Genomic DNA, 13,519 nt, shown 5'->3' with positions numbered 1-13,519 from the left:
CGAAGCCCGCTTTTTAAATCTTCAAATTCGTTTAAATGATGATTCACGATTTTCTAAATTCAAGTTTTGCAATTTCTACCGAAACGAAAAAAAAAACAAATCCTCAAAGAGCCGAAAATCAATATCACGTTAAAATCGAATTCTTCTATTCCCGTGTAAAAATTGGTAGATCTAATTTTTCTGATTCGCAAACTTTCGAATTTCAAAAGAAAATGAGCAAAATTTGAAAAATCGGTAAGTCGATTTTATTTGCAATAAATTTTTAGAGTTTAAACATGTTTTGATTTTTTTCCACTTTCAAGGCGAAAACAATGCCAAAAAAGGGAATATACGAAACTATCACATTAAAAATTGGCGCTTCTAATCGTTTGAAAACTCGATCCACAAAGTTAAACTTGCATGGTTTGGATGGTACGTACAAAGGCCCAAAGGTACACGTCGTATTCAAAGTTTTATAAAAAAGTTCCGTCAATCATGGTGGGGGAAATATTATGGTCTGTGGGTGTTTTTCTGGACAAGGTATTCGGCCGATTCATAGAATCGAGAGTATTATGCATGCTATTGGAGAACTACAAAACCATTTTTCTCCATGTGATATAGCCATAAGCATCCCGGGAAATGCTGTCTGCTTGGATTTTTCATCACGATTATGTGTTAACCTCAAGCACAAGCCTAAAGGTAAGTAAATGTAAATTTTTCAAGCTGAAAACCACCATGTTTTCGCGGTTACTTTTTTGAATAAATTAATTTTAAAATATCAAATGTGTCGCAATCAATGTCATGTATCTTTTCCATCCATAATTTGGCAAGATTTGTTACAAATATAATCGTCATATATATTTTTGCACTTCTAATGTAGGGCCTTTTCGGAAACGCAGTGTTGCGCTGCAACTGCTGCGCAACATTGATTTTATTGCGCAGCTGTTGCCGATCAGCTGTTGCAGTTGCTTTTTTGTTGCATATTTTGTTTGCAATTTAGAGACGATACGAAGAATTCCAAAAGTTTTGGGATACTTTGAAGTCATCAATCAATATCTTTGCATATTTATAAATTTCCTATTTGTCTGCTCCTTCGTGAGCGTGAAATCAGGTTTATTTTCCTTAATTTTGTCAACCACTTTGCTCCATAACACAGATTTTTTTCGGCCTGACGCAAAGTCGCCCTCCATATCCAAACGTGCTCTTACTATTAATTTAGTTGTCTTGGAATCAACCTCTACCCTAAAAAATTATGAAAATATAATAAAAACATTATAAACATATAATATAATAATTAAAAAAAACTAAATTGAAAATTTTAATACTGTTACGAATTTGATAATTATAGATATAAGTTTATTTAAATTAGTTTCCGTTAATTTAAAATTTAAAATTGTAACGATAAAATTTCGCTATCACTTGTTGGAATCATCTATTCATTTTCCAGTATTTTCCTGAATTTCTTTTATGTTCTTTTGTTTGCTTACCGAAATGTTAGTTTTTACTCTCTCATAGAATAACAACCCCTTTGCTTTGTTATTTTGCTTTCTCATTTCATCTCATTGTCTATTGTCATTGTTGTTGTAGTAATGCGAGCATATATCTATGTGAGTGTGTATGTGTTTGGCAGCCACCAGACGAATTACTTAATGGTCGTAGATCCTTCTAGCATTGTCTAAGAATGTTCTGGCGTTGCCAGAATATTGTAGTGCTACCAGAATGTTCTCGTATTGCCACACCGTCATATATAAAAGCGCTCGCATGCTGCTAACGAGTCAGTCTTAATTAAAGCGTCAAACGAATAACTTCAGTGTGAACGAATTGTAAAGTGTGAAGTCATAGTAAATAAATTGTAGATTGTCGTTATTTAAAAGAACTGTGTTTTAATTGTCGGGTAATTAAAAACGCCTAAATATAAAAACGTAACAATTGGTGTCGGAAGTGAAATAACGAAAAAAAAATCTACAATGAAGTTTAATGAGCTTCGAGTGGAAGACCTAAAAAAGGAGTTGAGCAAACTGGAGCTGCCGACAACAGGCAATAAGGCCCAGCTTCAAAAGCGTCTACTGGAAGAGTTTGAACGGCGTAATATTGACATTGCGACGCATGAGTTTGATTATAAGGAAGACATTGATGAATCAATACTCGTCAATACCAGCAGTATAGAAACTCCGTCTGTGGCTTCGAGTGTTGTGGACTACACATCAATGCTCAGTGTTTTGAGCAAAATGATGGAGGAAAACTCTAGGAAAATCATGGATGAGAATTCTAGAAAAATGGAAGAAAATTCTAGAAAAATGGAAGAAAATTCTAGAAAAATGGAAGAAACTTCTAGAAAATTGCTGAAAGAAAATGCCCTACAAATGGAAGCAAGTTCAAGAAAATTGGAAGAAAAATTCGACAAAAATTCTAGAATTCTCAATGAAAAACTACAACAAATTTCTGAAGGCATGGAAAAACGTGTGGACCATATAGAAAATCAAATTGTGGAATTGGATAAGAAAGTTCTTTCTGTGGATGAGAAAATTATGGTTCATGATGAGAAGTTTCTGCACATCGAGAAAAAAATGTCAGAGCTGGAAATTAAAGGTGGTCCAGTGCGCGTCATCGAGGGCTCAAAAATCAAAACTCCTGTTTTCGATGGCTCAACGTCATTTGATGTCTTCAAATTCCAATTCGAAATGGTTGCTTGTAGAAATTTGTGGAATGACGATGATAAAGCAATTGAACTTCTATTGGCATTAAAGGGCAATGCTGCTGATGTGATACAAAGCATTCCCGCTGCTTCTAGAAATAACTATAATGAAGTAATAGCGGCACTTCAACGCAAGTATGGTGGAGAGCACAAGCAAGACATCTTTAGAATGGAATTAAGAGGTAGAGTCCAGAAATCAAACGAGACTCTACAAGACTTTGCAACAGAAGTTGAGCAGTTGGTGCTACTGACATACCCAGGAGAGAGTCACCCACTTGTGGACCGCATCAAAATTGAGACCTTTGCGAATGGCATTCGAGACCCAGACATAAAATGTGCAACATATGCGTCACAAAAGGCTACATTCGCAGAAACAGTAACATTTGCACTTGCGCAAGAAACTGCGAGATTGCTGGCACGGCCTCAAATTCACAAAGTACGCAGAGTAGAGACCGAGTGTGAAGAATCGAAATCTATCATTGACTCGATGAAAGAGGCAATGAAGCAGGTAATGCAAGAATTGAAACAGGATGCAACTAAATCCCGAATCAAATGCTATAACTGTGATAAGACGGGACATCTAGCTCGAGAATGCAAAGCACGACGCAAACGGTCAAGATCCACATCACCATCTCCATTAAACAATAACCATAAGAAGGTGACCCCACAGTCAAGTGAGTCACCTTTAAACTAAATCGAGCTAGTTCAGCGGGGCAAGAGCTGGCTCCCACCGACGATGGCCCCACCATCTCCATAGCAATAGTTCAACAGAAAAATAACAATTTAACTATTGCGGGTGTTATTAATGGCGACAAGCGTACTTTGACGTTGGATACTGGTGCATCAAAGTCTATTATTAGATCTGATTTAGTAAAAGGAAAAGTTACACCACTGATTGGAGTCAAGCTACGCACGGCTACAGGGGAACCCGCAACCGTATATGGAAAGGTCGCCGTAAAATTAACTATTGCTAACAAATCCGTTACTTATGATTTCATTGTGGCCGATATAATAGACGAAGTTATAATTGGAGCGGATTTCATGATTGCTTTTGGTATCAATCTGGATATGAAGCGTCGTGTAATGACATGGTGCGATGCCGAAATAACGGTAAACGTGGGCTATAGTGAGAATACACCCGTCAGACGTTTGACAACGAGCCAGTCAGAGTCTATACCACCGAATGCCGAAGCAATTATATGGGTTCCTATGAATGGAGATTGTGAAGTCGGCCAATTGTGGGTTGTTGAACCAGCAGAAAACAAAAGCAACAATATCTTGATAGCAAATGCCCTGGTAACAACGAACGAAGAGAGACTAATACCAGTTCGTGTCTTGAACTTGTCTGACAATCATGAGCAAATTGTAAAATTTTCTGACATTGGCAAATGTACACCAGCCGAGGCAATAGTCAATTTGGAAGGCAACTCATCAAAGACACATGGAGCAGTGAGAAAACATCTAGAAGCGTATGTCGAGGCTTGGACACGTCATCTATCGCCGTCAGAGAGAAATAAAGCCAAGCAATTGTTGTGGAAAAACGCCTGTGCTTTTGCTTCTGAAAAGGGAAATCAAGGAAGAACATCTGTAGTGAAGCATGAAATTAAAACCGCAGAAGAAAGGCCCATAAAACAGGCACCACGAAGTGTTCCCCTGGCAAAAAGAGACGAAGTTCAAAAGCTCATAAAGGATATGGCGGAGAGTGGAGTGATCGAGCCATCATCAAGTCCATGGTGTTCCCCAGTTGTGCTGGTCAAAAAGAAAGATGGAAGTACCCGATTCTGCGTGGACTACAGAAAACTGAATGATGTCACCAAAAAGGACAGTTATCCGCTTCCACGCATTGATGACACGTTGGACACACTAGCCGGAACAACATGGTTTTCTACGCTTGATTTGCAGAGTGGATATTGGCAAGTAGAGATCGCCGAGAAAGACAAGGAAAAGACGGCTTTTGGCGTTAATGGCGGTCTCTGGCAATTCAATGTAATGCCGTTCGGGCTCTGCAACGCTCCGGCTACCTTCGAAAGATTGATGGAGCGGGTACTGAAGGGGTTGCACTGGAAGTCGTGCTTGATATACTTGGACGACATCATAGTGATGGGCAAAACATTTGACGAGCACCTTAAAAACTTGAAAGACGTTATCCAGCAATTGTCAGCCGCTGGTCTACGCCTTAACGCAAAGAAATGCTCCCTTTTCCAGCGGGAAGTTAAATAACTGGGTCATCATGTGACTGCAGAGGGCATATCCACCGATGAAGACAAAATCCAAGCTGTCAGAGATTGGCCACGACCCCGAAATCTCCACGAATTAAGAAGTTTCCTTGGGTTATGTACATATTACCGACGATTCGTCCCAAACTTCGCCAGCATCGCCGCTAGTCTCCATAAATTGACGCAAAAAGGTCAGAAGTTCCAGTGGAGCGACGAACAGGAAGATTCATTCCAACATTTAAAAGAACTTTTATGTTCAGCTCCTGTTCTAGCGTATCCTATTCCGGGCGAAAAATTTGTTTTGGATACAGATGCTAGCGCGCATGGTATTGGAGGTGTGCTATCCCAACAGATAGACGGCAAGGAGAAGGTCATCGGATATTTCAGCCGAACGTTGTCCAAGCCCGAAAAGAACTACTGTGTAACGCGACGAGAGCTGCTAGCCGTCATAGAGAGTGTAAAACATTATCATAAATATTTGTATGGACAACACTTCTTGCTCAGGACTGATCACTCAGCTCTACGATGGTTGCTCCAATTCAAGAATCCGGAAGCTCAACTGGCACGTTGGATCGAGAGGCTCCAAAGCTATGATTTCAGTATCGAGCATAGAAAAGGTGGAAAACACGGTAACGCTGACGCCTTGTCACGTCGACCTTGCAGTATAGAATGCAAGCACTGCTCGAAAGCTGAACACAAGGAGGAGATTGTTGATATTCGGCTGTTACACGTCGAATCTGGAGTGGACTGGCCAACAGAACAACGTAAAGATCCCATTTTGATCAAAATTATTTCGGCAAAGGAAGAGAACCAGAAGCCCAGTAAGAAAGACATCGCAGCCGAAAGTCCACTTATGAAATCATACTGGGCTCAATGGGATAGTTTAGTTCTAGTCAATGGATCCCTGCAACGTAAATGGGAAAGCGAAGATGGCAAGAGCAGCCGAAATTTGATCATCGTTCCAGATTCCAGAATAAGAGATGTTTTGGCGGAGTTCCATAATGGTCCCAGTGGAGGTCATCTGGGAATAACCAAAACCGCCGAGAAAGTGAAGCAACGATTCTACTGGGTTGGATGCCAGAAATCAATTGCTGAATGGGTAGCCAATTGCGAGAAGTGCATGAAGGCGAAAGGTCCAACAAGGAAATGTCGAGGTCCTATGCAAGAATATAGACCAGGGGGGTTACTCTGTATTGCGATACGAAAGCAAATGCGATGCGATAGTTAAATGCGTTAAGAGTACAATTCGGTACTCTGTATCACTTGCGCAAACGCTTTCGCAAAGTAAACTGAAAATATGGCAACGCTTTAGCAAAATAAAGCGAAAATATGACAACGCTGGCTGCACAATGTAAACAATAACGAAAATGATAAAAAGAAATGTCAAAAAATTGTAAAAAAAAAACATTTTAAACAATCTTCCGTTCGGTGCGTGTTCTTTTAAAACTTGCTAATCGTTTATAACAAAAAAGTAATAATTATGGATTCGATAGCGTTATGGTTTGAAGAAAATTAACATGAACGAATTACAAGAAGAATTTTGCGAGATCGGTCAAATATACTCTCCCTAAGTGACCACGGGTAAGAAAATGGAAACTCAAATTATGTGACAAACGTTTTCGAATATTTCATTTTTATAGATTTCGTCTTAATAAAGATGCGTTTATGTATGTATTAAACGCTATTAAAGACGACCTCGTCGTTCCAAATAAATCCACCGCCATTCCAACTCCAATAAAAGTGGCCGCTGCTTTGAAATTGCTTGGACAAGGTGGTTATCTACAAATCGGCCAAGACCATCTTTTAGGACTATCAGAGCAATCTATGTCGCGCTGCTTAAAAGAAGTTTGCGAGGTGATTGAACGAATACTTTGTCCCAAGCACATACAATTTGAGGTAACTGCGGAAGAGACCATAAAGTCTACCAAAGTTTGGAACTGACGTTGCTGTGTCTGTAACTTTTTTGGTTTTTCCCTAAAACAATAAACAATTTAGATACAAATATAAAAATTTAATTGTGCTTACTTACATATTTGTTACTTTGCGATTGCTATTTTGTTTGCGCACGATTTTTGCGATCAACGAACGAGTTTGACATACGCTTTCGCATTATAGAGTGCGGTGATGCCAGATTTGCGAAAACTAGATGCGCAAGGTAGATACGAAAACGAATTACTGAGTACCAATTACTCGATTCGCGACAATTTTTCTTACGCATCGCAATACAGAGTAACCCCCCAGGAGCCCCGTTTGAAAGAATAGCAATGGACGTGGCAGGCCCTTTCCCAGTAAGTGATTCTGGAAACCGTTATGTCCTTGTGGTCATGGATTACTTCAGCAAATGGCCGGAGGTGTATGCAATTCCAAACCAAGAAGCAAAAACGATTGTGGATGTTGTCAACAAAAACTGGATATGTCGCTACGGTGTGCCGTCCGAGATTCACTCAGACCAGGGAAGAAATTTTGAATCGGCCATATTCAAAGAGATGTGTGAATCCCTTGGTATCAAGAAAACGAGGACTACACCATTACATCCACAATCCGATGGCATGGTAGAAAGGTTTAATCGCACTCTGGAGGAACATCTTCGAAAAGTAGTGGACAACGGCCAGAGGGACTGGGACGAGCATATACCAAAGTTTTTGCTGTCGTATAGATCTGCCATTCATGATTCCACCTCTCGAACACCGGCCAATGTTCTATTCGGAACTGAGTTGAAGTTGCCTGGTGATCTGATATTCGGTGCTAAACCTAATGAGCTCGCCATGGAAGAAAACAGAAACGACATCCCAAACACTTTCGGTGAAGTTCACGAATCAGTGCGCAACAAAATAAAAATGGTCAGCAACAGAATGAAGGCGAGATACGATCGTGCTGTAAATACTGAAGGCTTCCAAGAAGAAGAATTGGTTCTGCTATTTAACCCGCAACGAAAGAAAGGATTGTGTCCTAAACTGCAAACACAGTGGGAAGGCCCATACAAAGTCATCAAGAAGATCAATGATGTTGTATACCGGATTCAGAAGGACGACAGCCCTAGATCAAAGATGAAAGTTGTACATCTGGAACGATTGGCTCCTTACGGAACAGGTTCTGTGCCTGTTCGGGACGAACAGGCTTAAGCGGGAGGCAGTGTTACGAATTTGATAATTATAGATATAAGTTTATTTAAATTAGTTTCCGTTAATTTAAAATTTAAAATTGTAACGATAAAATTTCGCTATCACTTGTTGGAATCATCTATTCATTTTCTAGTATTTTCCTGAATTTCTTTTATGTTCTTTTGTTTGCTTACCGAAATGTTAGTTTTTACTCTCTCATAGAATAACAACCCCTTTGCTTTGTTATTTTGCTTTCTCATTTCATCTCATTGTCTATTGTCATTGTTGTTGTAGTAATGCGAGCATATATCTATGTGAGTGTGTATGTGTTTGGCAGCCACCAGACGAATTACTTAATGGTCGTAGATCCTTCTAGCATTGTCTAAGAATGTTCTGGCGTTGCCAGAATATTGTAGTGCTACCAGAATGTTCTCGTATTGCCACACCGTCATATATAAAAGCGCTCGCATGCTGCTAACGAGTCAGTCTTAATTAAAGCGTCAAACGAATAACTTCAGTGTGAACGAATTGTAAAGTGTGAAGTCATAGTAAATAAATTGTAGATTGTCGTTATTTAAAAGAACTGTGTTTTAATTGTCGGGTAATTAAAAACGCCTAAATATAAAAACGTAACAATACTTACTCGTTCTCTGCATCAGCCATTTTTATACTGCGTGTTTTTTATTACGTTTGCGCAACATATGCTACATTGTTACATTTTAGAACATATGACGCTTACATTGTTGCCGGATGTTGCAATTATGAATGTGATGCGCAGCAGTTGCAGCGCAACACTGCGTTTCCGAAAAGGCCCGTAATGTTTTGGTGGAAAACCCGAACATAGTATCCACATAGGTGGTAAAGCAATGGATTTCCGATGCAAAATTGTGTGTGTTTTTGACTGGCCTGCTCAGTTGCCTGACTTAAATCTTATAGAGAACCTTGGGAAAATTGGAAATTCATTTTTAAAAAAGTTTGATCATGTCTATGTGAACCTAAACCAAAGGATATCAATGACCATTTAATCCTGTCAATGCCAGGGAGATGCACAGAAGTCACTAAAGTATCAACTATTAATATGTTACGTTGAATGTAAATCAAAAATAATTTTTTTTAATATATGGGACCTTTAGAATAAGTTGCAAATTTTTTGAACAGGACAATACTCTTTAACAAATTTTAAAAATTATGAAAAAAGTCTGTCATTAGTTTCCTTATTCCCTAAAATCTTTGTTATATGGCGGTTTATTTTCCACCAGCGATGTGACTGCAAAAGTTTTGAACAGCAGTGTATTTCAAAAAACGGTTATTGCAGATACCAGTATTTAGGTTCAAGTCTGCCCTACTATAACAAAAGTATTAATGGTACAGTAGTAAAGACACAAACAAATGCCAACAGTGTTGCCAACGTTTAAATAAGACCAAGGTAGTCAACTCGAAAGAAATTTTCAGTTCAATGCCATTAAAAGCCATGTGTTACTAAGCCCGGTATGCAGTTCGAGAGTATACAATTCCTGGAACATGGTAATAAGACAGGTGTAATGTGATAAAGTAGCAAACGATCGATAATGCAGTGCTAACGATAATTTTGTTTGCCAAATTTGCAAAGCATTTCTCTAACGAAATTTTCGCGACCATAAGAAATACATTGTTATATTTGCTAACAGAAATTCTGTATTATGGATTGTTTATATATTTTTCCATAAGAAATTCCTTGAGAAACGGTGGCATTGGCACGCACACAGGATTTCCACTAGAGTTGCATACTGGACTTAAGACCAGTATGGACCCCTAACGAAATTTCCGCGACTCATAAAAAAAGGCATTGCTATATTTGCTAACGAAATTCCCCTAAGGCATTATTATCGATTGTTTACATTTGCTCCCCAAAGAAAAACATGACAAAACCGTGTTATTGGCATGCAAACGAAATTTCCGCCAGAGGTACATACTAGAGGTGTGCACGTGAAGCGAAATTGACGTGACTCACGCGTGAGTGGGAGTCACGAAAATATCTTCGTGAGTGTGCGTGAGTAAAGATTTACACTCACGAAAATAATCCCGCTCACCAACATAAAACGCTTAAGAGTTAAATTCATTTACAATTTTAGTGACACCTGGGATGTTAAGAGTGTAATAACGCTCTCGATTTTAATGATGCTCATATTTTCAGACACGTCGGTAAGATAAATTACCCAAAAAATTGTTCGTGAGTCACGATATTTTTCGTGAGTCACGGTATTTTTCGTGAGTCACGGTATTTTTCGTGAGTCACGGTATTTTCGTGCGTGAGTACAAATTTTCTCTTCGTGAGTGCGCGTGAGTCCTACCAAACAATATCGCGCGTGAGTGTGCGTGAGTAAGATTTTTCCGTCGTGAGTGTGCGTGAACGTTAGTAAAATATTACTCACGTGCACACCTCTAGTACATACCGGGCTGTAAGATGAGCATAAAAAAGGAATTTTTATATTTGCTAACAAAAAATTCTGGGGGGTTACTCTGTATTGCGATACGAAAGCAAATGCGATGCGATAGTTAAATGCGTTAAGAGTACAATTCGGTACTCTGTATCACTTGCGCAAACGCTTTCGCAAAGTAAACTGAAAATATGGTAACGCTTTAGCAAAATAAAGCGAAAATATGACAACGCTGGCTGCACAATGTAAACAATAACGAAAATGATAAAAAGAAATGTCAAAAAATTGTAAATAAAAACATTTTAAACAATCTTCCGTTCGGTGCGTGTTCTTTTAAAACTTGCTAATCGTTTATAACAAAAAAGTAATAATTATGGATTCGATAGCGTTATGGTTTGAAGAAAATTAACATGAACGAATTACAAGAAGAATTTTGCGAGATCGGTCAAATATACTCTACCTAAGTGACCACGGGTAAGAAAATGGAAACTCAAATTATGTGACAAACGTTTTCGAATATTTCATTTTTATAGATTTATACAAAATTTTCGTCTTAATAAAGATGCGTTTATGTATGTATTAAACGCTATTAAAGACGACCTCGTCGTTCCAAATAAATCCACAGCCATTCCAACTCCAATAAAAGTGGCCGCTGCTTTGAAATTGCTTGGACAAGGTGGTTATCAACACCAAATCGGCCAAGACCATCTTTTAGGACTATCAGAGCAATCTATGTCGCGCTGCTTAAAAGAAGTTTGCGAGGTGATTGAACGAATACTTTGTCCCAAGCACATACAATTTGAGGTAACTGCGGAAGAGACCATAAAGTCTACCAAAGTTTGGAACTGACGTTGCTGTGTCTGTAACTTTTTTGGTTTTTCCCTAAAACAATAAACAATTTAGATACAAATATAAAAATTTAATTGTGCTTACTTACATGTTTGTTACTTTGCGATTGCTATTTTGTTTGCGCACGATTTTTGCGATCAACGAACGAGTTTGACATACGCTTTCGCATTATAGAGTGCGGTGATGCCAGATTTGCGAAAACTAGATGCGCAAGGTAGATACGAAAACGAATTACTGAGTACCAATTACTCGATTCGCGACAATTTTTCTTACGCATCGCAATACAGAGTAACCCCCCTGTATTACGGAATGTTTACATTTTTCTCCCATAAGAAATTCATTCAACGGTGTTGTTGGCACCCTAACGAAAATTCCACTAAAGCATAGTGGGTTTAAGTTCAGTATGCACCCCTAACGAAATTTCCGCGACCCATAAAAATGCATTGCTATACATATTTGCTAACGAAATTTCCCTGAGGCGTTATTATCGACTGTTTACAAAAATGTCAAAACTGTGTTATTGACCTGCGAACGAAATTTCCGCTAGAGGTACATACCGGACTTTAAGGTGAGCAGAAATTTTGCTAAAGCGGTACACAATGTTGCTAGTATTTTTCAGATAAAACTGTTTACTTTTTTCTTTGTAGATAATGCATTTAGATTTTCTTAGAAGAATTTTGCTATCGATTGTTTACATTGCAAAAAAGGCCGATATGCATCTTCAACGCAATTTTAGCTACTCATAAGGAATATATTGATATGTTTGCTATGGAATATTCCATGGCGTTATTATCGATTGTGTATATATTGCTCCAATAAGAAATGCATTGTAAAACTCTATACTGGTATGTAACAGTTGCATACCGGCTTAACGGTCGGTATGTACCTCTAACGAAATTTCCGCTATCCATAAGAAATACATATGGACGTTGTTATCGACTAATAACATTTTGGTTGCATAAGAAAAATATGGAAAAACTATGTTATTGACTTAACGGTCGGTAGGTACCTCTATCGAAATGTCCGCTACCCATAAGAAATACATTGCTATAGTTTTTCTAACGAAAATTCCTGGAGGCGTAGTTATCGACTAATAAGAAATGTATTGAAAAACTATGTTATGGACATGCAAACTTATTCTCCTAAATGCCATATAAAATCTTTGTTATCGACTTCAAACAATCACTAACCCACTATCTTGTTGGCTTAACTTTAGTACGCAGCCGACTTACGTCAGTTGTAATGATGGTGGGGGAAATCTTAAGGGAATTCCCCAATTCCAATACCATATTTCATACAATTTATATGATTCTCTTGGCTGCTCAGACATTGAAAATCACGTGAAGTGCGCAATCACGTGCCGCTACGGTAGCTGATGTAAATCACCTTCCTGAAACGGGTTATATTTGCGCCTTTTCAAGAGCTCTTCCCAATAATTGTACAATCTCATCACGATAATAATGTCGCGGCATTTAAACTCGTTTTGGAATTTTAAACTTTCAATTAACACTCCGCAAAGTGCAGCCGGTCTGTCAGTCAACCAGCACGAGCTAACGTTTGGAGCAACGTAAACGGACTATGAAATGAGTTTTGTGGTTGTTTTTTGTAATTAATGCATAATTTTGCATCCAACAACCGGTGACACAAATCAAGGCAACGTCATAATTGTTGGGGTGATTTAATAAACTCTGGAACTGCTGGGGCTCATTTAATGACATTTCATTCTTATTTTGTTTTCTGCTGTAATATTGAAACGTATGCAAAAAATTAATGATTTTTTAGTATTAGTAATGACTAATGATCACTGATTGGAATAGGGTAGGATCTGTCCTAATGGGTCGAACGAAATTCCTCTTAACCACTTCAATTTGTCAATAACAATTTTATCAAGATGCACTTGTATATTTTAAATTTAATTTGAAATGAGAAAAACCACAAGTAGGTAGAACAATTATTTTGTTTTTAGGTCTGTCGGATCGAGTTTTCATTGTGAGAAATGTTGTTATTGATTGTTTATACTTTGTTCGGGCAAGCATTGCATGGTAAAACTGCATTATCGGCATGGAAACGAAATTTGTGTTACCCATAAGAAACGTATTGTCAATCTTGCACAATTTCGTTATCGACTGTTCTCATTTTGCTCAAATCAAATACATAACAAAACTGCAATATCGACACGAAAACACAATTTCTTTAAAAACCAGGTATGTAGCTCTTGGGAAAATTCTTTTTGCATACTAATAACACAGTTCTGTTTCTTAT

General features: G+C 38.2%; 2 long non-coding RNA genes across 2 annotated transcripts; one reads left to right on the top strand and one right to left on the bottom strand.

Moving 5' to 3' along the window:
- The first annotated feature begins 10,472 nt into the window (after positions 1-10,472).
- On the top strand, positions 10,473-11,326 carry LOC142220400 (uncharacterized). The gene is made up of 2 exons (XR_012717866.1): positions 10,473-10,882; positions 10,942-11,326. It is a non-coding gene; the product is annotated as an uncharacterized LOC142220400 (long non-coding RNA).
- LOC142220399 (uncharacterized) lies at positions 10,904-11,555 on the bottom strand. The gene is made up of 2 exons (XR_012717865.1): positions 11,346-11,555; positions 10,904-11,290 (listed from the first exon to the last, which is right to left on the bottom strand). It is a non-coding gene; the product is annotated as an uncharacterized LOC142220399 (long non-coding RNA).
- Positions 11,556-13,519: the final 1,964 nt, after the last annotated feature.

This window comes from Haematobia irritans, chromosome 1 (genome assembly GCF_050003625.1).
Source record: "Haematobia irritans isolate KBUSLIRL chromosome 1, ASM5000362v1, whole genome shotgun sequence".
Taxonomy (NCBI): domain Eukaryota; kingdom Metazoa; phylum Arthropoda; class Insecta; order Diptera; family Muscidae; genus Haematobia; species Haematobia irritans.
This window is presented reverse-complemented; position numbering and strand designations above follow the sequence as displayed.